Source organism: Manis javanica, chromosome 1, assembly GCF_040802235.1.
Source record: "Manis javanica isolate MJ-LG chromosome 1, MJ_LKY, whole genome shotgun sequence".
Lineage (NCBI taxonomy): Eukaryota > Metazoa > Chordata > Mammalia > Pholidota > Manidae > Manis > Manis javanica.
This window is the reverse complement of record NC_133156.1, coordinates 185,682,783-185,706,261: the sequence shown is the minus strand read 5'-3', so window position 1 is coordinate 185,706,261 and position 23,479 is coordinate 185,682,783. Positions and strand designations below refer to the sequence as shown.

The window sequence follows — 23,479 nt, the reverse complement described above, 5'->3', positions numbered from 1 at the left end:
AGATGTAAAAATTTGGAATTATCATAATCATATTATCCTTAGCCTCTAATTTATTATTTCATTTTGGTTTAGTTGCACAATATTTAGAAAATACTGATTCATCTGGCTAAGTAGTTGAATGTGACAATAGTTTTGTATTGGTTTGTTCTAAAACAACTTGCCTTAAAGATTGGGTTTCTGCTCAACTAAATTCATCCAGAAACTTGTGAGAAAAGTCACAGGAAATATCTGTTTCAAAGTTGAATTGCTGGTAACATCTAATAAATTCTTGAATTTCTAATCACAAAGCAAGAAGAGAAGCACCCATTCTAGCTCTAATGTGATGTGCTCAAGATGTGAGAGATTCAGGTGTGGGTGCACAAACCAGTCTTATGCCACGAGGAGAACAAATGAAAATAAGCTTGAGCAGGTACAAGTGTACTGTGGACACAGTCACTGTTGTGCAATTTTATATCAGTAGAGACATGCAGCAGTCATGTCAGAATTTAAGAGAGACAGACAGAAAGACCACTGAAGGATATCAATATCCCTCATCAAATATATATACCCAGATGGCAGGGTTTTATCCTGACGTTCATTCCAAGTAAGTTAACCTAGCAGCACATTTTAATATGCTAATGTTTTTATATATTAAAATATGAAATAAAACACACTGTGTGTTATTTTTATTGTAGTATATTTAAATAGTTAAAATATATTCTACAAGGATTATTCAAATGAAAAGTTTGCAAAACTACTAAAACCTTTTCATGGAGCACTCTAGGGTTCCATGGAACTGAGTCTGAAAACCACTCACAAGGTCTACACAAGGATCCTCTGAACAGATAAATTTAGTTGCCTGAGGCCACACAGGAAGTTTGTGGCAGAATCGAGACTAACGTCTGGGTCTCTGACAACCATACTTGTGCTCTTCCCATCAGACTGGCATGCTTATTATAAAGACATGCCCCTCATGCATCTCATCCAAGGGCATGTTCCAGACATGGGGCCTAAATCCTGGTGGCCCAGTGGGGGAAACCAATTTAGATGAGTATGTGCCTAGGAATGCCTGACTGTGGCTATGAACACTAGAGCTTTCCCATTCTATAAAATTGGGGAAATTATAATCCCAAATATATGTCCTGGAATTAGGCATGCTTTTCATTGACAAACTGCTGGAGGTGAAATGAGCAGGGGGGACCTCTTCATAGCCCAGGACAGATGTTTCTCTAACCCACAGTTTCCTATGTTAGTACTTGATCTCCAAGCCCATTGGTGAAGGTTAGGATACTTTTCGTAGGACATTGTTCCAGTTTGCTAGGGCTGCCATAACAAAGTACCACAGACTGGAGGGTTTAAACAATAGAAATTAATTTTCAAACAGTTCCAGAGGCTATAAATCCAAGATCAAGGTGTGGGCAGTGCTGGTCTCTCCTGGGGCCTCTCTCCTGGGCTTGTGGATGGCCGCCTTCACCCTGGGCCCTCACATGGTCTTTTCCCCTTTGTATGTCTGTGTCCTAATCCCCTCTTTGATGGACCCCAGTTCTACTGAATTAGGACCCTCCCCTATGACATTGTTTTGCCTTAATTCTTTCTCTAAACGCAATCACATTCTGAGTATTGGGAGTTAGGGCTTCATCATGTGAGTCTGGGGGGCACACAGTTGAGCCCATAAGAGGTGTAATGGTCAGTTGGGGTTGTCAAGTTCCCTTAAGGAGATCAGAGCAGGATAACCAAGATGGAAACGTTTGTCAGAGATTTGATCTGTCAACTCCTCCACCACTCCCCTTTGGACATGATCTTAGACAATGAAAAGGAAAGGCTGAAATTGTGTTCAAACTCTTCCTCACTATATTATTTCTGGGCAGATTAGAGGTGGAATCACCACACAGATTTGAAAACATCAGGGTATATTTTTGGTACTTTTACTTCATTAATTTAGCACCCTAGACTTAAATATTTTTTTAAAAACTGGTTGAAGATTTAAAAAGGTGGATTTTGGATGTTTCTAAACACCATAATACTAGCAGACTTGCCTGTTTGATAAACCACATAAATATAAAATCTATGAGAATTTAGGCTTTGGAAATCAGTTTTGGTGAACAAAACTTTATTTTGTTCTTAAACAAAGAGCTTTTATAACTGAATAAAGCGAGCAAAGAAACCCATTCCAAAACAGGCAGAGGGCAATCATAGGCATATATATTAAAAAAAAGAGTAGGAATGGCTAATTTATACATAAATAATGTTTAATATCATTTATTAATGAAATGCAAATGAGATTGAAACAAGATACCATTTTCTACCTATCACTGACACAAAGATTAAAATACTTGATAATATGTAGTGTTAGAGAAGGTATGACTGTTGATAGATACATAATTCAGAAGGGAAATTTTGCAGCATTTTAAATCTAGAATCAGCAGAAAAACTTCTAACATTTTCTGCACTAGATAAAGAAAAGATTGGTGCCAGAACTGCCAAGATGAGCCCAGCCAGGGATCCAGAATGATGTGTCATTCAAAGTCTGTCTGCCCTCACAAGTTAGGGCTTGGTGGTTGACCATAAAAGAAAATCTTGGAGGTTGACTTATATTTATTTATAACATGCTTCCTCCAAACTTTTAGATGTTATTCACACCACGTCAGTCAATAAGAAGAACCTCAGCTCTCCTATAGGCATCCATAACTAAGTCTGGCATTTCTTCCTTTCAAATTGCTCCCAGATGAACCCTCCCCACTCTTACTGACTCACAATAGCCCATTTTACACCACACTAGCCCCCACCCCATACAGCTGCCACTGACACTCCTCTCCACCTTAGACTGTGTCTCCTGAATCCAAATGTATCATGTGGTTTCTTAAGTAAGTACTTTCAGCACTACCATTCCCTATTTCATCTCCTTGAGTGTTCTTAAGGGACTCAATAATATGGGTCTCCAAACATTATCTCCTACTGTTTCTTTCAGTACACCTTCCACCCTAGTCTCATCTCCCCTTAACCCAAACCCCATACCTTTGATCCTTCAGTTTACCCCACCTGTAATTTCTTCCCTTCTGCCTTCCCAAAGGCTACTTCTCTTCCAAAATCTAAAAATGAATTATTTGATTTTGATTGGGCATTATTAAGTGTTTTCATCGTCCATGACTTCCCATCACAAGCCTTCCCATTCTATCAAATAGTCACTAAATTGGTCTCTCACTTGGACACTTGCAGTATACCAAACATTCTGATGGACACTTGTGATATAGAGATGGAATCGATGTGACTCCTGTCAGAAAAAGACATAGAAGTAAGACACTCCAGGCAGAAGGGACAGCATGAACAAAGGCATAGAGCCCCGGTGGGGCTTATATAGAAAATACCATCTGATGAAGATTCAGGATGGAGTGGGTCAGACAAGAGATAAATATTTTCACACAGAGTCAGTACGCATTCCTCAAGTTGCTGCAACAGGCATGTTGGTACATATCAGCAGAAGGAAATAATCTTTAATAAAAATGTGAACTACCAGAATTAGACTCTGGGATGTTTCATCTTGAACAATCTTTTTCTGGTTTCAGTTGGGTAGGGCACTCAGATTTCCTTTGATAATTAATGTGGCTCTAAGATTTAAATAATCAAAAATAAATAAATCTCAAGAGTTATTCAGATGCTGGGTAAGGCTCAAGCAAGGCAGGACCCATCACGGGCTGGGCCTAAGGGTAGGTATGGCAGGGGAGGGAGGTTGGCACAGAGTCAGTGACGAGTACACCAGGTGAGGTATATCCTCACTTTGGGGAAGGGGCCAGCCCAATGTGGAAAAAGAGGTTTAAACTGCTGTGGTACCTTCCTTCAGGAGGTCTCAAAGCTTTATGCAAGCAGTATTGACTGCAACTTGCCAATTCCTATGCCCCTGCCCAGAACCAGGCTCCTAAAGGGCCCATCGGACCTGCTGTGGTCTCTGCTGCAGGACTTCTATGACACAGTGAGGGACGGGGCTGGTAAGCATCCCTGAGTCCTATGCACCCCAGTCATTGGGGTGGCTAGGTGTCATTTACATTCCTACATACTCCTTCAAGTTCCAAAACTTGAAAATTCCAACCCTGTTTTCCCAAAAGTCAGGCCCTTACTGCCCTAAATGTGACAGCTTATAAAGCAATCACTATGCTTTTTAAGATTCTGTTTTGCCTTTAAATTTAGCTTCTAGGTGACTGGTGGTTACCAGGGGAGAGGGGATGGGGTAGGTGGATGGGGAGAGTGAGGGAGATAAAGAGACACAAAAATTCTCAACCAATATAAGTTGGTCACAGGGATGGTAGTACAGAATGAAGAATACAGCCAATGATTCTGTAACATCTTCCTATGTTGACAGATAGTAAGTGCACTGGGTGGGGTGAGAATTTAATAATATGGCGAACTGTTGAACCACTGTGTTGTATACATGAAACCAATACAAGATTGCATATCAACAATACTTCAAAAAACAAATTTAGGGTCTAGGACATCAAAAATATCAGTTCCATCTTCCCCTATTTTAGCTGGTCCTGATAATTCTTTCCTGCCTTGACTGCTAAAATATCACATTTTCAGGGTCACTGAAAGGCTCAGTAATATGCTTCAACCATAATTCACACAAATGTCTGCCAAGAAGCTCAACTTTTCAATGACCCTAACAAACTCAAATTTACATTTCAGGAGAGCATTAAACTACTAAAGAAAATATTCTCTCTACACCAAAGTTTTCCCTTCAATCCATCTACTTCATTCGATCCCCATGACCTATACTTTAGCCCCGCCATTGGAACCCCCGATGCTTAAGCCATGCATTCAAGGTGAAGTGTGAATCTAGAAGGTTCCCTTTCCTTTGGTTCAAAAGCTTCTCTTCAGTAACAAACACCATTAAAAATCCTTCTCAGTAGGATCTTTAAGAGCACCTTTCCCACTATGACAGAAATCTCTTACTGGAAATTCTCAAAACTCAGTAACAAAAAAGTTTTCCCAATGTCTTATTTCCTTTTTCCTATTCTTGTTACTAGTAACCAAAACAAAACAAAACCCCTGGAGTGTTTGAAGGCATTTGCCTTCCTCCTGAGCACCCTGCCAGGAGGGCCTGTGGTCACTGCCCATCCTCTTCTCCTCCTGACTACAGCTTGGCTTTGGATAGCCTGCAGTCTCTGGATTAATAATAACAAAAAAGAAGCTGGAGAAATTGCAGTGTATCTGCTCAACGTGGTCTAAGCTCTTGGCAGCTGCTGTTTGACCAGCTTTGGGTGGAGTGAGGGATATGGGACCCAATCAATCCCACCCCATTCCAGGGTTTAGTGAAACTCTTTGGATAAGGACAAGTCTCCCAAAGAATCAAGTTAAACAGTGGGTTGGACAAAAATGGACTAACAGGTACCAAAGGGAAAGGAACTGGGGAGGATGGGTGGGCAGGGAGGGATAAGGGGGGGGGAGAAGAAAGGGGGTATTAAGATTAGCATGCATGGGGGGGGAAAGGGGAGGGAGGGCTGTACAACACTTTGCTATGCTGATGGACAGTGACTGTAATGTGGTTTTTAGGGGGGACTTGGTATAGGGGAGAGCATAGTAAACATAGTATTCTTCATGTAAGTGTAGATTAAAGATTAAAAAAAAAGGAAAAAAAAGAAAGAAAGAAAGAAAAGGGGGATTACTCCTTGATAGGATAAAACTATTGGTAAATCAAAGATTAACGCATGCTTTAAATATCCTTAATTTTGATCACTTAAAGGGTGTCAGATGATCGGCTATGGAGGTACTCTTTTCTGATAATATTCCTTTCTCTTAATAAAAATAAAAAATAAAGCAGTTCCTGTGTGCTGACCTCCAATGAGTTCTACACAGTGGTATAGAGGGCATGTCAAAGTGTGGGCAAAGGGTCTGTTTGTTTTTATGCAGAAGATCAAGGCCTAGCTTGGCTACACAAAAAATGAACTAAGATACGATATGAGGAGGAGCTTCCAGCATCAGCACTCTCTGGAGGACTCGTGCCGGGGGATGATTATCAAAAAGCCTCCACAGGGATCCAGGCGATGCTGCGGTTGTGGCTGCATCCATCCCACCATTTCCTGGACTTGCCACTGGAATGAGGAGGGAGATGTCTAGGCTGGCATGTGCATACAGTGAGACAACGAATTTGAGTGGATTTGGACTGTTGGAACTCAACCAGGAGTTGGGAGGGGTGCAAGTTGTAGCGCTCCAAAATCTTATGACTATAGACTATCTACGGTTAAAAGAACATATAGGATGTGAACAGATCCCAGAAATGGGTTGCTTTAATTTGTCTGATTTCTCTCAGACTGTTCAAGTACAGTTGGACAATATCCATCATATCACAGACAAATTTTCACAAATGCCTAGGGTGCCTAACTGAGTTTCTTGGCTTCACTGGAGATGGCTGGTAATTATAGATTTGCTTAGTTTATGTCACCGTATTCCTATTATGTTAATATGTGTGCACAAGTTAGTTAGTAGTTTAAAACCTATACATGCTTAAGGTACTCTACAAGAAGATATGTCAAAGAAATAATCAATCCTCCCATGTTTTCTTCCATATGCTACCTCTGTAGCTTTCTTCTTCCTTCCTAATTACAACCCTTAAATAGAATTCATGCCTCATATCGAATTTACCGAGCATCATAATTCCTCCAAGTGGTAAAGATACCTCGAGACAAGTGCTGGGCATAGAAGCCACAGGGCATAAATCTGCAAAGAAGTCAAAAGCTAACCTTTTCAAACAATATTGCTTCTCTCTCACTTACCAACTTTACATTTCCCTGTATGGCCCCGGAAGATGACTGGTTAGCCAGAGACAGGTAAGATTCCTCAAGGGAGGAACAACCTAAGACAGGCACAGTCGCAGGGGGGCCATCAGGTGAGAAATCGGGGAACAGTGGTGAAGCTTAGATCCTCATCTCCCCCGTTTTGAGAGAAAGCTTCTGCATCTGTGGATGTTTTATTGCCCTTGTCTAGCTCGGATTAGCACATAGTCTACAGGCACACACCTGATCATCTACAATTGCTCTCTTACAACACTAAACTATGTTTTCTACCTTTATCTTGCATCTACCTACCACTTCAGGATTTTATTAAAAATAAAAATAATAATAATAATAAAGGGAGAAATGTGGGATCCACATATAAATCAAGTATAAAAATCAAACGAATATTCATATTTGACCTGACTGTTTATAATTCATAATGCGGGATCAAAACCGAAAGTTTCTGTGATGAATGCCCTTGTACTGTTCACCATGTAAGAACTTATTCACTATGTAAGAATTTGTTCACCATGTAAGAACTTGTTCGTTATGCTTCAGAAGATTGGAGACTGACGAGAATTAGGCTTGAGATGGATTAATGATTGTGCATTGAGCATTGACCCCCCTATACAGAATTTTATTGTTGTTAACAACCATTTGATCAATAAATAGGAGAGATGCCCTCTCAAAAAAAAAAAAACAATGGGTTGGAGATAGGCTAGAGCAGGAATGGAGTACTGCCATATTAGAGCATATTTACACCCTAAGGAGGAAAGAGAGCCAAGATGACACAAATTCAGGAATTCATGAACCCTGGAAATAAATCTCCCAGTCATCTCCCTCCCCACTGTCCTTGAATCAGTAGTAGCTGCAATTTGCAAGACTTATTTTAAAGCTACACCTAAGCCAGAACCCCTGAGATTTGGGGCTCAGAGTTTACTCCTGGAGGGATCAAAGACCTTTAGAAAGCTCAGGTAAAATAGATGATCACTGCCCTATAGCTCTGCAGGGCAGCTGAGCACCCCGCTCTGAACTTTACTGCAGCATTCATCACACTGTTGTAATTAATGCTTACATCTCTCTCTCCCACTGGACAATGAGCTCCACGAGGGCAGGAATCATTTCTCATTCATCTCTCTACTAACAGTGCTTAGATCCATTCCTGCCACAAAGGAAACTCCCTACAAACATTTGCTGATAGATGATGGATGGATGGATGGATGGATGAACTAAGTAGTCCTAGAGTTCAAAAAAAAAACTTGAAATAAGCATAAAGAATAAAAACAACAAAGAAACAAACAAAACCTCTATCTCTTAAACTTTGCTTGTAAAGAGAAATCCTTGCACTGTATAGACTAAAATCTGTATTGAAGGACATTATCTTGGGTAGTTTTTTTAATACTATTCAAATAATCTCACTCCAAATCTTTCTGTTTTCTCTTTGGAGGAAAATCACTTTGGTTAATTGTCCAACATGTTCCAAATATTTCCAAACAAGATTTTATTGAACAGCTGTTGCTGGAAAGTCAGAAACTATTTTCCCCTTCAGTGTCAGGATGTCCAACAATACCCAGTAAAAGTGACCCCATGACAGGAAGAGGGAGGCAGCAAAGGGAATGGGGTGAGAGAGGGACAGTCTTGGAGGTTTCATTGGTTGGTCTCAGCATGCCAGTTACCACGGTCTCACCCCGGCCCCATGACTCAAGAAAGGTCCCACTTGGAAGGACTCACTTAGAGTTCCCCAGGCTCTATCAATCCTGACCCCCCAATAACCTATATCATCCCTCTTTACCCCTTAAGAATAAAACTGTAGGAAAACCCAAGCATCTTTTAAAATCATATGTTAAACTATGGGAATCCTGCTTTAAATCAAGGATAACGATTTAACCTAATGTAGAGCCAGAAGTTACTGCTGGTTACAACTTTTAGTTTAATCCTTCATGAACACCTTTTCCCTGTACCCCTTTTTCTTCTTGAATCTCTATCTCTTCACTTCCCTTCAACCCATCTACTTCATTCCATCCCCATGACCTACACTTTAGCCCTGCCATTGGAACCTACAGTCCTCACAGACCTTATTTAACCTCACTAATGGCCCTGAGAACTAAAAAGTCTTCTGACCTTTAGTCTAGACACATAAATATTCATTGCCACTTATTTCCATGGCCACTTTTCTAAAGGGTTTCTCACATTTCACTGTGGCCAGATATATTCCATGAATCCCAAGAAACCCAAGAGATGTGAGCCCAGATGGGCCAGCATATCAACCACAACTCCCCAAACCCTCCCAAAGCTTACCTTCATCACCTCCCAACCCTTGCACAGGGACCCTGAGGTACCATAATTTAGAGGAAAAATGTGGTTCCTATTACAGAGAATTGCTGTCTCACATTTTGGAGAATTGTTTTTCCTTCCTCTTTTTTCCCAACTTCAAATTAAATCTGCACCTTTGTGAGGAAAACAAAATGAAGGCCCTTCCCACATGAGGAGAGGAAAAGCAAACGATGACATTATTACCCTGCATGTGAGCTCACACTTCATCTACAGCACCTCGTGGCTAATGGGAAGGGGACAATGGAGACGTGAGGTCTGATTGTGCCTTATTGGAAACACATCTGTGCAAATTCTAAACTGGGAACATGTCTCCCATCTCCTCCACCAGGAAAATGGAAAAAGAGCTCCCAGTGGCCTCATTTAAATTTCATGCATATCTTAGAAAATTGTGGATCTTTTAATAAGTAAAGTATAGAAAATGGAATCTGAAGAGTCAGCCTGGACTAATAGGAGACTGTTACTTGTATGATTTCTAAGTGTTATCTATCTAAATTTCAAAGGAATAAAGTTTGCATCACAACACCCATGATGAAAACCTCTCCCACCCACTGCGGCCTTGGGCCATTTTATGTTTCCTATTTGGTGTTTGATTCATAATCAACCAACCAATAATATAGGTAGATAGGAGGGAGAATTAGAAGTGAGATGGGAAGAAAGTGTCTTTTCAGCATCTAACTGAAGTTCCATGTTATCCAGAAAAACTTTCTCAACCACTTCATGCATAGATTAGATTCCCGCTGCACCAAAGCCAGTTCCACACCATTTAGCATTTAATTGTTCTCTAAGTGCTTGGCATATGAGTGCCTTATCTCCCCAGCTACATGAAGACTCACTCAGTACAGAGACTATGTTTACATTTCCAGCAGAGTGTTTGGGGGACCCAGCACAAGGTCATTGCACATCTGTTGAATGATAGCAAAGTGTGCCTCTTTTGACTTCATTTAGTAAAATAAGCTTGGCCAGAAATGATCAAAGCAATGTATCTCATACTCACGATAAAATTCCAGTACCCATATTAAATAAGAAGTTTAATGAGAAAATGCATACTGGAATACCACAAGGGAATCTGACAATAAGGAAACTAGGTGTTTGCAGAGATCATAATTCTCTTTGGACTCTTATTTTTGTGTGTATTTCAGACATTTGAGAATTTAATATTGTTCAGAGCTGTCATAGTATTTCAGTTATGTTTCACCAGATTATATCTTGATCCCCAACTTTACAGCCATACCTAGAGCTAATCCATTTGGGATAGTTTTGAAATAGGACCAAGAATGCTAGAATTATACACAAAAAAATCTGAAAAATAATCAAAGGAGCTTCATGTCCCCTAGCCTTCTGATTCAGCTTCAAAGGTTAATGAGAAGTTAAACACTGGGGAAGTTAGAAAAGGAAGGCACAGAGGCGAAGAGAGCTTCCCACTGTGGGACCTCCGCCTTTACTGCCCCATATCACACACAGCAGAGACTAAGTGGAGACCTACATGCAAAATATCGGGACAGACCCAAGAAAGAGTCAGGTAGGAAGCTGAGTCTAAATGGTACAGTGGAAAAGCTGATACCTTTGGGGAGATTGAGAAGAAATTAAGTTGGGATCAAAAAATTAATGATTGCTGGCGGCCACAGCAAACCAAGATTCTGAAACCAGAAGAGCAGAAAGATATTACATTGATTTGCTAGGGCTACTGTAACAAAGCATCACAAACTGAGTGCCTTAAACAACAGAAATGCATTTCTTCACATTCTGAGGTATTGGGGTTGTGCCTTTTTTTTTTTTTTTTGGTGTCGGGGAGGGCATGGTGGGGACACACTTTAACCCATAACCAACAGAAATTAAAAACTAAATTGCAGTGGTCAGGAGAACATTGGTCTGGAGTCCTGGAGCTCTGATAGGAAAAAAATAAGAAGTAATAGCAATTAAAACCATGGTCTGGAACTATGCAAGAGTTCCTCAATGTTCTTCCTGTCTTCTATCCCTTCCTTCTTCTACCCACCTTCCACAATGCTACCAGGTTCTTACTGTACATAGAGATGATCATCACCATTCCTACACTCAGACCACTTGTGACCACCCAGTGTCGCTGTGAAGTATAGATCGTAAGGCTGTTTGATGAGCCATCTGTCCTCATTTTGCACATTAGGAAGCTTAGGCCCAGAGAGAACACAGGACTTGGCCAGTCTCTCATTTGCCAAGCCAGGTGTCACTCAGATCTCAACCCCTTGCCGTGGTCTGCCCTACTCCTTGAGTCCTTATTTAAAGAAAACTGTAACCCAGATTGCCCAGACTCAACTAGGAAAATTCAGTAATCACAGGGCAGACTAAGTCTCCCCTTTAGTCCAGGTGTATTCTCCAGGACGGGCCTAGACAGCTAGGAACAAATAAAGCTGCAGCAACCAGAATCGGCCTCAGGAAGAACTATACCTTGGTGATCACATTCCCTTCTGGGCAACCACCTCTACAGGGCTCCCCAGGCTGGGGACAAGGGTAGGTGGGGCAAGGGTGGGCAGGAGGGGGAATGTCACTGATGGCGTCAGCTATATCACCAGCACATCCCTGTTGGACCCTAAGTGCAAATCCAAGAGAATCACTCACCATCCTTGGGATGGGCCCAAATAGCACACATCCCACACCAAGAACCAAGCCCATGGCTGATCTTGTCTGTTTCCGCTGTGGTTTCCCCAGAGCAGCTACCTCAGAATCCCACACACAGGGAGGGAGAGGTTGGTTTTCTTTCCTTGGCCCTCTCACCTCCTCTCTCACACTTACTTTCTTCCTGTGGCTTTTTTTCTTGAACCCAGAATCAGGACACATGGTCTGGCAAACATTATTTCTGATGAGTTAATTCATTCCCCCAAAAATCTCATTCAGGTAGAGATTATAATCACACAACATGGTACAGTGAATGGCTTGACTACTCTGAAGAGAGAAGGAAAGCATCAGAACCTTTATGCAAAGTCAGGTTTCAAGGGTAAATGCTATTAGATGTGCGAGACAGCCTCCTGAGCCCAAACTACAACCTTAAAATGCAGGCAGTGGCATTGCAGGCAGGGAGCGAACTCCAGGGCAGCTGCCAGCACCTCCCCTGCCTGAGGGTCAAGTCCAGCCCAAGGTCAGCAACAGCTGTGTTTTCAGTTAACCTGCACGAGGGAGATGGAAGGCAAAGGCCTCTTCGTTCTGCCGGCTGCGCTCCGACACAGGCCCCTCTTAAAGGCTGGTCATTAGGTTCGCTAAATCTTCTAATCTCAGAATTGGAAAACATGACTTCACGTGGCTCTGTAAATGTTAATGACCAATAAAACCAGACTGTAGCACCACATTTGATTGAGTTTATTAATGCTATTTTAGATGAACTGAAGTAAAAAGAGATTCCATTAGCCAGTTTGTGAAGGCCTCTCCTGTGTGCACCCATTTACACAATGCTCTTACTCTCCCAGATACCCCAATTCTAAATGTAACCTTCTGCTTTTAGGGCCTGGCTTTGTTGTTGTTTGGCTTTAGTTTCATTTGGGTGGTGAGCCTTGGGGCGTGTGAGTAGCATCATTTTGACTAAGAGGCAATTAAGTTAAGGTAAGTGGTCCTGAGATGCAGGATACCTGCGGCTCCTCTCATCTCCTACTGGCACTGCTTCCCAGAACTCAGACATTTGCCTCTGCTTCTTGCTCAGAGGTTTTCATTTTTTAATCATGAAGTTCAATCCTGTGCTAGTGTGCTTGGCTCATGGCAAAAATGATAACTGCCTCATTAACAGACATCCAGGGGCTGCCCATTTAGAAACCCAATCAATGGTTGCCCCAGAAAATGCCTATGAAGGATGGACTCTGTCAGGCATGGGGTACATAGCATTTCAATTAAGTAAGAATCATTCATTCATTCATTCATTCATTCGGCAAGTATCTAAAGACCTACTTGTTGCCAAGCACTGCTTCGGATGCTGGAGATACAGAGCAGAAAGCACCAGGCCACCCTCAGGAGTTAATTCTGAGTCAGTGAGACAGACCTCAGATCAACACATAAATACTTAATAGAATGTTAGGTAGCAAGTAGTAGATGCCATGAAAAACATAATAAAGCCTCATAAGAGGGTAGAGAATGATGCGATTGCCTCTATAGACAGAGAAGTTGAGAAGTGGGCTGATAAAATTATGGGGTAAACCATGTTCTTGTAGAGGGAAAAAGTGCAAGTGTGAGAGGCAACCAGGTGGGGGACAATAGTCAGAAATGAGGATGGGAGTCGCATGAACTAAGCTACTGTAGGCCACTGGAGGGCTTAGCAGAGAAGAGTCTTATATCTGATTTACACTGGCTTCTGGGTGGAGAAAGGACCACAGGAATTCCCAAGGGGCATGAAAGGGGGGACACAAAAGAAGTGAGAGACCATTTAGGAAGACACTGCAATAATATCTAATAAGAGATGTGATGGTGGCTCATCCAACATTGGCAGTGATACAGGATCATAAGGGGCAGGATTCAGGATCCCTTCCTGCCGTAGCACCAATGGGATTTGCTGATGGGTTTGAAATGGTGATAATAATAACAGGCAAGGATGATCCAAGGTTCAGCAATGCTCTAGGGTCTTTACAAGACACGTTCACACATATTATCTCACTTAAGATTCACAGGGACTTGCTTCTCCAAGCGTGACAAGTAGACGAACATCACCGACATGATCCAAGAGCCTGTTAGAAATACAAACTCTTAGTTCCACTGCAGACCCCAGGCAATCCCTACGCACACTAAAGTTTGAGAAGCGCTGGTCTGAGCAGCAGAGATGAGGATGATGATGACAGTGGTGATGATGATGATAAAAACACAGGTCTGTAGAGGTTAAATAATCATTTGCAAAGGACACACAGTCAGGATTCTGGGATTCTTTACAGCACTCCATGTTTTTGAGACATAATCCCTTCCCTTGGGGAACTCACAGACTACTGGGGAACCAGAACCCACACCGTGTAAGACTTAGCCTTTGAAACATCACAGTTTCATTGAAGGTCACAAGTTAAGGATCTCAAGATGGGCTTCAGTGAGGAGACTGAATTCACTTGGCAAAAGTGAGTAGAATTTAGATAAGGACAAAAGCAGAGAAAGAAGTGTGTGTGTGTGTGTGTGTGTGTGTGTGTGTGTGTGTGTGTGTGTGTGTGTGTGTTGGAGCAAGGAGGGGGAAGCCCCTGTACAGAGGAGAGCCACATGAACAAAGCCCAGAGCTGCCCCTGACAGTGATAAATCACCCTCCCTCTCACATTCTGCCTACCAGACATATTGATCCTGAACTAATCAAGTAGAAAGAGTCATTGGGGAAAAAAATAACGGGCTTAAAAAAATAAATCCCCCTCACTCGATTACTGCTCCGGGAAGAGTGAGCTGTACCCAGCTGACGGCAAATTGGCCAACGGGTTTGGTGGACATGCAGGATGGAGAGGGAGAGGCGAGGACAGGCAGGGCAGCCCCCACCCAAGAGACCCAGTGCCCACACTGTTTGGGTCTAACCTGCATCCACAGCGCTGCTCTGGTGCAGCAGCTGGGCCCAGTGCAGGCCTGATTTAATAATGTGCTGGGAGCTGGCATTTGCTGCAATCCCGCAGCAGCAGTAAATAGTAGCAGGGAAGATGTGTACCAGACCTAATTTGCCCCCTTTTTCTACTTAGAAAGGCACATTAATATTTAATAGAAGAAAAATAATTCATGCAGATTTGAAAGCAAAATCCATGAAAACGCACATTAAAAAAGCTGGGGGGAAATGGGTCTGTTTGAGGAACGCTTGATTTTCCCCCTAAATGAACTAAAACTTGTGATTTATGCACATGGAGGCAACCTAGGCAAATTTCACCCACCTGCCTCCTCCTATATTTTGGTTCCATGTCTGTAAACATCCCCTAACTTCCCACCCAGGGCTTCTGTTTCTGCTTCCTCGGTCTGGTGCTGCAAAGGCATGGCCTGATGTCAGAGTGTCTAGTGGGCAGCAGGGCAGGGGCTGAGTCTTCCTGAGTCAGAGATGTCTCTTAGGACAACTTTGGGGCTTGGGCTTGGGGCCCCCACTTCTGTTTAACTATAGAACAGATATAAGAAAGCTGAATGTTTGGGTTCTCTTGAGAAAGGACTGTATGGCAATGGTACTGATCTGGGTGGGAAACAACATACCCTGCCTAGGGCAGTTCCTGGGAAAGAGCAACATGTGTCTGAGGCCATTCTCATCCTCTTTTGTAGCTTTCTTCCTGGGGCTCCAGGTGGCCAGAGCCCTCCTGCTCCACGTGCAACCAGGACTTGATTCTGTGATGCCCAACAGGAAGATCTTTGCCTAGGACTTTCCCTTCCTTTCTACTCCCGTAGAACTTACCGACTTTGTCCTACCGCTGCAGGACCCTGCTCTTGGCATCCCAAACTGGCAGTTTAGGATTAGATTGCCCACTAATCCACTCTGTGTGTCCAGTGACTCATTGATGGCACATCCCAGAAAGCACATCTGCATTGATCAAAGGTCCTTCAGAGATCAGGCCTCAGTTTCAAAGACTGGCTCCCACTCTCAAGACTGACCTTCAGGCACAGTGCACATGCCCCTTAAATTATTCTACACAGAGGGGCCTAGTCCTTTTTTCTTGAAGCACATCCCATAATATGTTGCAGTGAGTCTCAACTGAGGACCCCCATGTCATCTCTTTTCATGTCACATGAGCTAGCAGGGCAGACTCTGGGTCCTCTGTCACTCCAACAACATTTCCTCCACTTCCTAGGGATTACCTTCAAAAAGTGCCTCACGCTTCTTGGGATTTAATCCCCCTCAGCCTGGAACATGCACCGACTTGCTTTGGCAATGCGAGAGCAAGGAAGTTTGGGAAGCAATCAGGTGGGCCCAGCCTGCCCCTTGGAGACAGAGAGCAAATTCCCCAGGCAGAGGGAAGAGCTCGGGCCCACGGGACGGAAGGTGTAGTGTTTAGCCCTTCCCTAGCCACACCAGCAGGTCTTCATTTAGCCCAATTTTGCCTCATTTCCTCTAAAATCATTACTGCAATGACTTAAGGTTCAGGGCTGAAAATAACACATCTCCTCCTTTCTCCCCCTCTTACGTGAGCTGCCCTCCCTTGGGAATGTAACGGAGGCTTTGGTACGGCCGGCCAGAATCATTTAATAAACGTAAGGCAACATGGCCTTACAGGGCAAACACGTGACCACATTTTTCCATGTAAATAATGTAATTTTTGTCAGGAAGGGACCTCAAACTTTTTTTTCTATGAATAGGCCCATTATGAGCTGCACCTGACCAAGAATCATTTTAGGATTGTTCTTTCCTGAGCTCTCTACTTAGCAAATATTTCCTGATGCTAAATCACCATAAGCCACATTTTATGTCACTGTGAATTTGCTCAAATTAAGTTCTATCCACTTCCTTGGATTCTACTTAAAAGGTCCCTCAGCAAAGATTTGGCTGTTGAAGAGCTTTACATGGCTGTTTTTGTTGTTGGAGATCTAGGAGGATGTTGAGGGAGATGACTTGGGGAGGTAGGGTTAGATTTAGAAAAAAAAAAAAAAAGGGAAAAGTCAGAATCCCTAGGAGTTTTTGCCTCGAAAGCAAAGCTTATTTTGAATTTGCTTACTTCTGAAAACCAACAGGAAACAAAGAATTGCGCTCACAGCGTGGGCTGTTCTCCAGGTAGAGGCCCAGTGGAACAATTTGCAGAGACTAGGTCAGCTCAGCCTGTCTCGGCCTCCAAGAAAAATACTCAGGAGAAAGCTACAACTTCTCTAGGGGGCAATATCAGCAGGTAACCACGGATGGAAACTTAGTATTAATTATCCCTTCCTGTGTTTTATATTTTCAGATTTAACAGATATTCAAAAGCCAGACTTTGATACAAATGACAGGAAATATTCTTAGTCAATTAAATCGCCACAATGTCAGGCCTAACATCTGTTCTAGGAGCCTTGCAGAAATGTGTGGCATTAATATTTAATAAAAAATAGCCCTGATTTGGACTCAACAGCCATTTCACACTGTTCTCCCAGGACATTGACTTCAGATCTTATAACTTTACAGAATTTAAATACATATGTCTCTCACCTGAGCCACCCTCCTCCTTAGCATTCAGAGAGATGCTCAGAGGAAGCTTTGCTTTTGCTCTTACTGGACCATACACCTTCCAATCCTACTGCAATTTTTTACTAATTTCTGCTCAGTGAAAGCAGCTGTCACAGAACTGGCCATGAACCTCAGTCACCTAAATGGAAAGACATCATGTGAGGGGACAGTAAATTCTGCATCCCAGAGCTCAGCCCCACCAGCGGCTTTTGTCCCTGTGGTCCCTACCACTCCATTGGTTCCCTCTGGAAAAGGCTGGGTTCACCAGGGTGTCTCCCAAGCTACCATTTTCTTCTCAACCCAAGCCAAAGGAAGGAGGCCCCCAAATGGTCCCAATGTACCTGGCACCTGTCTCTAATGTGTTCTTGCTGTTGTTGGGCATCTCCATTGCCTTTTCTCATCAGTATCTTTGGTATGTCAAGTGAGGGCCCTAAAAAATCCACTGTGGTGACTCAGACCCCTATCCTTCAACAGTGCCATCTCCTTTTCCTTCCTTCTTTGTTACCTGGAATTTATATTACTGGGTGAGCACAGGGTCAGCCCCATACTACCATGGAAGCACTGAGATTTTCAGATAAAAAACCCTACTTTCCAAAGTGAGTGCAAGTATCTTTCCTTATTCCCAGTAGTCCTCAGGAAGTCACTTCTCCAGGGACCATTTATTCCCTCCCTTTACTGTCAACCGTATCTCCCAGAATCTAAGCTACAGATGCAACTCAAGTTTAGCGGGTAGGATGGCAATTTCCAAGGCCATCCTCTTAAACAAAAACCAAGCTTCTTTTATACAAAGTCTGCCTAGGCAGAGAGAAGGAAGGACAAGGCCAAAACAGGTTGGAAGTTGAAGCAGCTGAGGAGATGGAAACAACACTACCTCGGGTTCGCTTCTTGTTGGTGGAGTTGGAGCAGGGCCCAGGTCTCACTCCTCTTCCCTCCTGGGATGGGAGCAACTTAGCCAAACTACCCAAGGATCACTAGTGAAAGGGGTGTCGAGGCATCGGTTTTATTAGCATCCCAACAAATGCTCAGTCACCACCGAAGACCAGGCTCTCTGATGAAGCTAGATGTGGGGTGACAGCTCCAGGGCAGGGAGAGAGTAGGGGACTTGTTTAGACTGAGGACTACATGGAGACTGGAAGTACACATGCCCAGCTGCTTTGCACACAGGCAGAGACACCCTGCCACACTGAGAATGATCTCAAATATAGCTCTGTGTATGTCAGCCTCCTAGCAACCCAATTAACAATGCCATCCCTTAGAAAGGAACATGGGAAGCTGGAGAAACCCAAAGTGTTCACTACCATATCCCCTACTTGTAGGGAATGGAGAAGTCTCTGTGGGAAAGGAGGAGGAGAAGAGCCCTAGTCTAATATGATTTAAGGAAAGCCAGGCCCCAGAATTCCTGGAGTTTTATAAGGCTTGGTTAGAAGGAGAAAGTCTATCCATGACTTCCCGTTACACTAGACTGGAGAGCAATCCCAAGAGAGAAGGAACCGATCTCTGTACAGTCTAAGAAAGTTCTGGAGCCATAATCTACCTTTGCTGAAAAAGGAGGAGAAAATGGGCCCTGAGAGAAGCCACACCATAGAATGGACGTGATGCTTCCTTCTGCCAGCCCAGCACTAGTAAGGAAGCATCTGGCAAAGGAGAGGATCTCTGGACTCCTTTTTTTTCATTAACAGAAAGGTGACCCCACTTGGGAGGTAGAGTGAAAATCTAAATCCAGCCACATTCATGGAAGGGTCTGATGACAGAAACAGCATCCAGGAAAATAGAATAAACTCCTTCCTTTCACACTAAAATCAAATAGCAGGCTCTGCAATAAATGGATAAAATGTGTTCTGAGCATATGTGGTGCATTAGATTACAACCAACTTTATTATGCCATACAGATCATGAAAATTAGCCAAATGAACATCATGTACAGGAAAATATTTGCATTAGTTACTTGAATGATGAATGTCAATCACAGAAAAGTATTTGTTTAGTTACTTGAATTTTGGCCAATAATTTTTTAGTCATCACTTAATACATAATTTAATCTTTCTGAAGATAAAGCATGGGACTGTGTCAAAAACACTTCAAGTATCACTGGACATAAACATCACTTGAACATCAGTCTAGTCCCTTGGTATACTCTGATGCTGACATCCCATGCACTCTTTTATCTCAACCCATAAAATGGGGAATATCTAGATTTAATAAGACTTTTCTCTCTCCCTCATATTTCAACACAACAGCAGAAGATCCATCCCCAATTTTCCCAGAAAGTCAAGCACTTACATAGCTGCCAACACAAGGACTTAGCATTTTATGTCTATCACCATTTTTGTAGTGAAAAAGTTTCAGAAGTCAGCATCCATATCAGCTTTGTCAAGTACTGTTGTCCTAAAGTATTTGTCCTAGTGTGTTTAATATCAATAATGCTTTATCTTAGGTTCAGGTTGATTTTTATTTCAGCTATGGTTCTAAACTTTAGCTTCAGCCACAGCATCTACCGACCAAAACATTCAGGATCTTTAAAGCACTCACAGCAGCTAACATTACGGAGTGCTCACTGCGTCTAAGTCACCTGGTTGCATCTGTTACATCAATCATCTGTTTAATCACCATAACTGCCTGATGAAGGCACAGGTATTCTTCCCATTTTGCAGATGAGAAATTTGGGGCAGGAAAGGGATATGATGTCTGCCTACGGTCACACAGCAAGCAATAATAGAGGTAGGACTAGAGCTCAGACCCCTCAGGACCTGCACTCTAGTCTGAGGCAATGCACAAGCCTGTATCCATCAACACCCGCAGGTGAAACACCTGCTGTGCTCCAGGTAATCCCTGGCTGAGCCTAAAGAGGCTTTCTCAAGCTTGATTTGCTGAGGAGCTACACTCAGATGTTCAGCAGAACATAGGAGAAAATTGAGAGGGACTTAGGATTTATCCCTTTTCCAAAGAAAGTAAAATGAAAGAGAAATGTCAGCAGACTCACCTCTATTTCTTCACTCCTTAAAAGAAAACTATAAAATGGCTGTCCGTAAAAAGACTTTCACCTCACAGTTAAGAACTTGATCAATTGAACAGAAAGGAATCAGCTTCTCCTCCAATCGTGCCAATTAAATATGTACTTCCCAGAATTCCTTGCAAGTGGCAAGAGAGAACAAGCTAGTTTTCATGTGCTCTACTGTTTATGACCAGAGTCAGAGGTGTAAATTCTTGCCTTTGTATAGTATTATATCTTTTCAAAGTGTCTCACATTTCATCTTTATAGTCTTCCTGTTAAATGTATAATAGGATCTTTCAACCCATTTTACAGATGAGAAAATGCAAAGTCAAGATGTTGATTTGCTCAAGGTCACCTCTCAGAGGGGATTATGACTGGCTATAAGTCTCAGAAGGTAAACTAAAAGAATTTTCTCTCCTACCTTTTCCCATTCCTCTGTTCCTGGTGTCAGGGATAACTTTAGGCAGATCTTAAAAGGGAGCTTATTGTTGCTAAAAGGTTCTTCTTTGACATTTTCCAGTTCTCTTTCCTTTTTACCCATATTAGAATCCTTCTCCTCTGGGGTCTCTGGCCTCAAGTCATGCTCAGCCCCCCATGTGGGAGCCTGCTGCAGACTATTCAACTCACAGAGAGCCTCATGATTCAAATTTCTTTCACTTCCTTCCCATCAATCAAAATAATAAGTTCTTCAGAGACAAGGGAGCCAAGCTGGGTGTTCAGAGGAAGGAAATCTAAAAGAATTAGTTCACTGTGAGGTGTGGATGTTTATTAGCATTCAACATTTTCATAAATTGTGGCATTTTTTAGAAGATGAAATTGGTTAACTCTTTCGAATCTCTATTTGTTCAGCTAATTCTTCAGAAATTTGTGAAGCTAATTACTTCAGAAATTTCCTGAAGTAAAATGAAGAAATTCAGGTAATAAGCTGATACTTTTGGAAAGAGTATACTTTCTGAGAGTCTAAACTAGGAATTGATCATAAGATACACTGAGCTTCCAATGATTTCTTACTTTCTCCTCCCTATTTCCAGATTCAGATATGTTAAAAACTCTAAACTACAACTCCATTGAGAGTAGCACCAGAGCATTGATAGGGGCTAGGATCCACAAGGAAGAGCTATGGACTGTAAATTCACAGTTTATAAACCTCGGACTCTTCTTCAGAACTCCCCAGGGCAGATATGCTAATGACAAGAGAGGAAAATATCAAATATAGAGTGCAACATTGATTGATAGCTAAATGCCCTCCCAAAAAATTGAGAGGAAAAAAAATGCACATTTCTGTACTTCAATAAGAAAACAAGCACCAAAAACACTTTCCAAATAATACTTTCAAGTGTTAAATAATTCATTTTTCTAAATAGTCTGTCTCCATTTCTCAATCTTACACCTACTATGTAATTTCCAGTTCAGTCAGTCTACCAAAGACTAAAACAGTAGACTAGGAGATTATACCATTGAAACATAAGCAGGATCACTTTTAAGATGGATGTTTTTTTTCCTCTAAGCCTCAGAAACCTTCTTAAGGATGTTAGAGTATAAAAACAAAGTGGAGAGCAAACTGACCCCCTAGATATACTGAGGAGAAAATTTACCAAACCAGTTAACTAGGTGTGGAAAATGGAACTTTCTAACCAGGATTCCCTCTTGGCCTTGATAGCGCCCATTGTATATACATATAGGAGACTGTTTGCACAGTGATGGGATGTTTACTGGAGGAAGAGTCATTAGTCAGTCACAGGAGTTCTGGCCCTGGGGTACAGTAGAGAGGCCGTCCTCTCCTGAGTTCCTGTACAAATTGGTCAGGTGCCCGCCAGTCACCAGGGCCCTCACACACACACAGAGCTCCTCCCAGGGCAAGGGGCAGGGAGCAGGTAGAGTGCACCATTGTCAGGAGAGACAGAGCTTGGGAGATGAGTGAGGCACAGATGGGGGGCCCAGGCAGTACTGGTGGCAAGAGTTGAGCAGCCAGGGTTCAGAGAGAGACTGAGCCATGAAAATAAAACCTTTAATCTTAACTTCTCACCTTGTTTTCCTTTGGTCTTACTAGATTCACAGAGAACTTGCCCCAGGCAGGGAGCCCCCTCCTCCCAGAGCTACACTAGGGGAATAGTAATTACAGCTTCCATTTATTGAATGACAGCATATACCAGGTGCTGAATATGTATATCTCATTTAACCATCAAAATATTGCATAATAGATATGATGTCTACATGATAACTAATAAACAGGGACTCAGGCAAGATAAGTAATTTGCCCAAGGTTATATAACTAACTCAAGATTAGAATCCACGTTTGTCTGATTTCAAAAGCCCAAATTAAACACTTGTGCTAATTAGAAGTTCATAAACTCTTAGTTCTCTGGACATACTCTCAACAGTCCAAAATAATTGTCCATGAGAATTTTGAGATTTTGTTCTTTCTTACTTGGAAAATGACAGACTGTCAGGCACACCCAACACCTTACTCTGGCACTTGGGACAGACCCAACACAAACTGACTCACTGGGTGGATCTTGATTTCCTGTGAGCCACTTAGAAATGCTGATTAGCAATAAACATAGTAGCAAATGCGCAACAAATACTTTCTCTGTCTTGGTTCAAATAATAAGTGGATTAGATACTTAATGCAGATTTAACTAACGATGCAGTAATAATCTTTCCCTCCAATGAGTGAGACAGCTAACTGAGTGAGCAGAAGTGCAATGAAATGCACTTCATTGAAATGTACATTTGAGGATTGCTCCGTGCAGATTGCGGGCTGGGAGAAAGATCCACTTACCTGAACTAGCAAACAGGAGCCTAAGGTTTATAAGTCGATTTTCTACAGCAGTCTCAGGCAATCAGGCTTTCTCTGCAATAAGTCACTGAATTCAAAATAGAGAAATGAATAAAATAGAGAATTGAACTTGATACTGTATTTTTCAATTATTAAACAAAATGCACCCAATTTTGTTTCAACAAAATATTAACCTATTATAAATTGTACTGACTTAGCCTATCTATAAGATTTTTATTTAAAATTTTTGTTGTTAGAGTTACATAAAAGCTATAAGAATACAGAGTTGTTCTGTAATTTCATGTATGTACTTACCTAAAACAATAATTATATACAACTGTCCCAGAGATGATTTTTCTCCTTTGAGAAGGGGTCTGCACATTTTCAAGTTTGAGAAACACAGGTGTTAGTCATTCTCTCCTTCAGGCATGTTCATAAGGAGGAACCAACCAAGGGAAGCTTTATTAGTCAACATAGACTAGGCGCTGCTATAATGACAAATTCTGAAGTTGCCATGGTTAATGCGACAATGCTTCATTTGTCACTCACTTTTCTATTTG

At 42.1% G+C, this 23,479-nt stretch overlaps 1 long non-coding RNA gene across 1 annotated transcript in view; it reads right to left on the bottom strand.

Annotated features, from left to right (window-relative positions):
- Positions 1–23,479, bottom strand: part of LOC140843278 (uncharacterized) — an 80,733-nt gene that overhangs the window by 36,068 nt on the left and 21,186 nt on the right. Inside the window, exon 4 of the long non-coding RNA XR_012120896.1 lies at positions 22,923–23,007. This is a non-coding gene — a long non-coding RNA (uncharacterized lncRNA). The remainder of the gene's footprint in view (positions 1–22,922; positions 23,008–23,479) is intronic.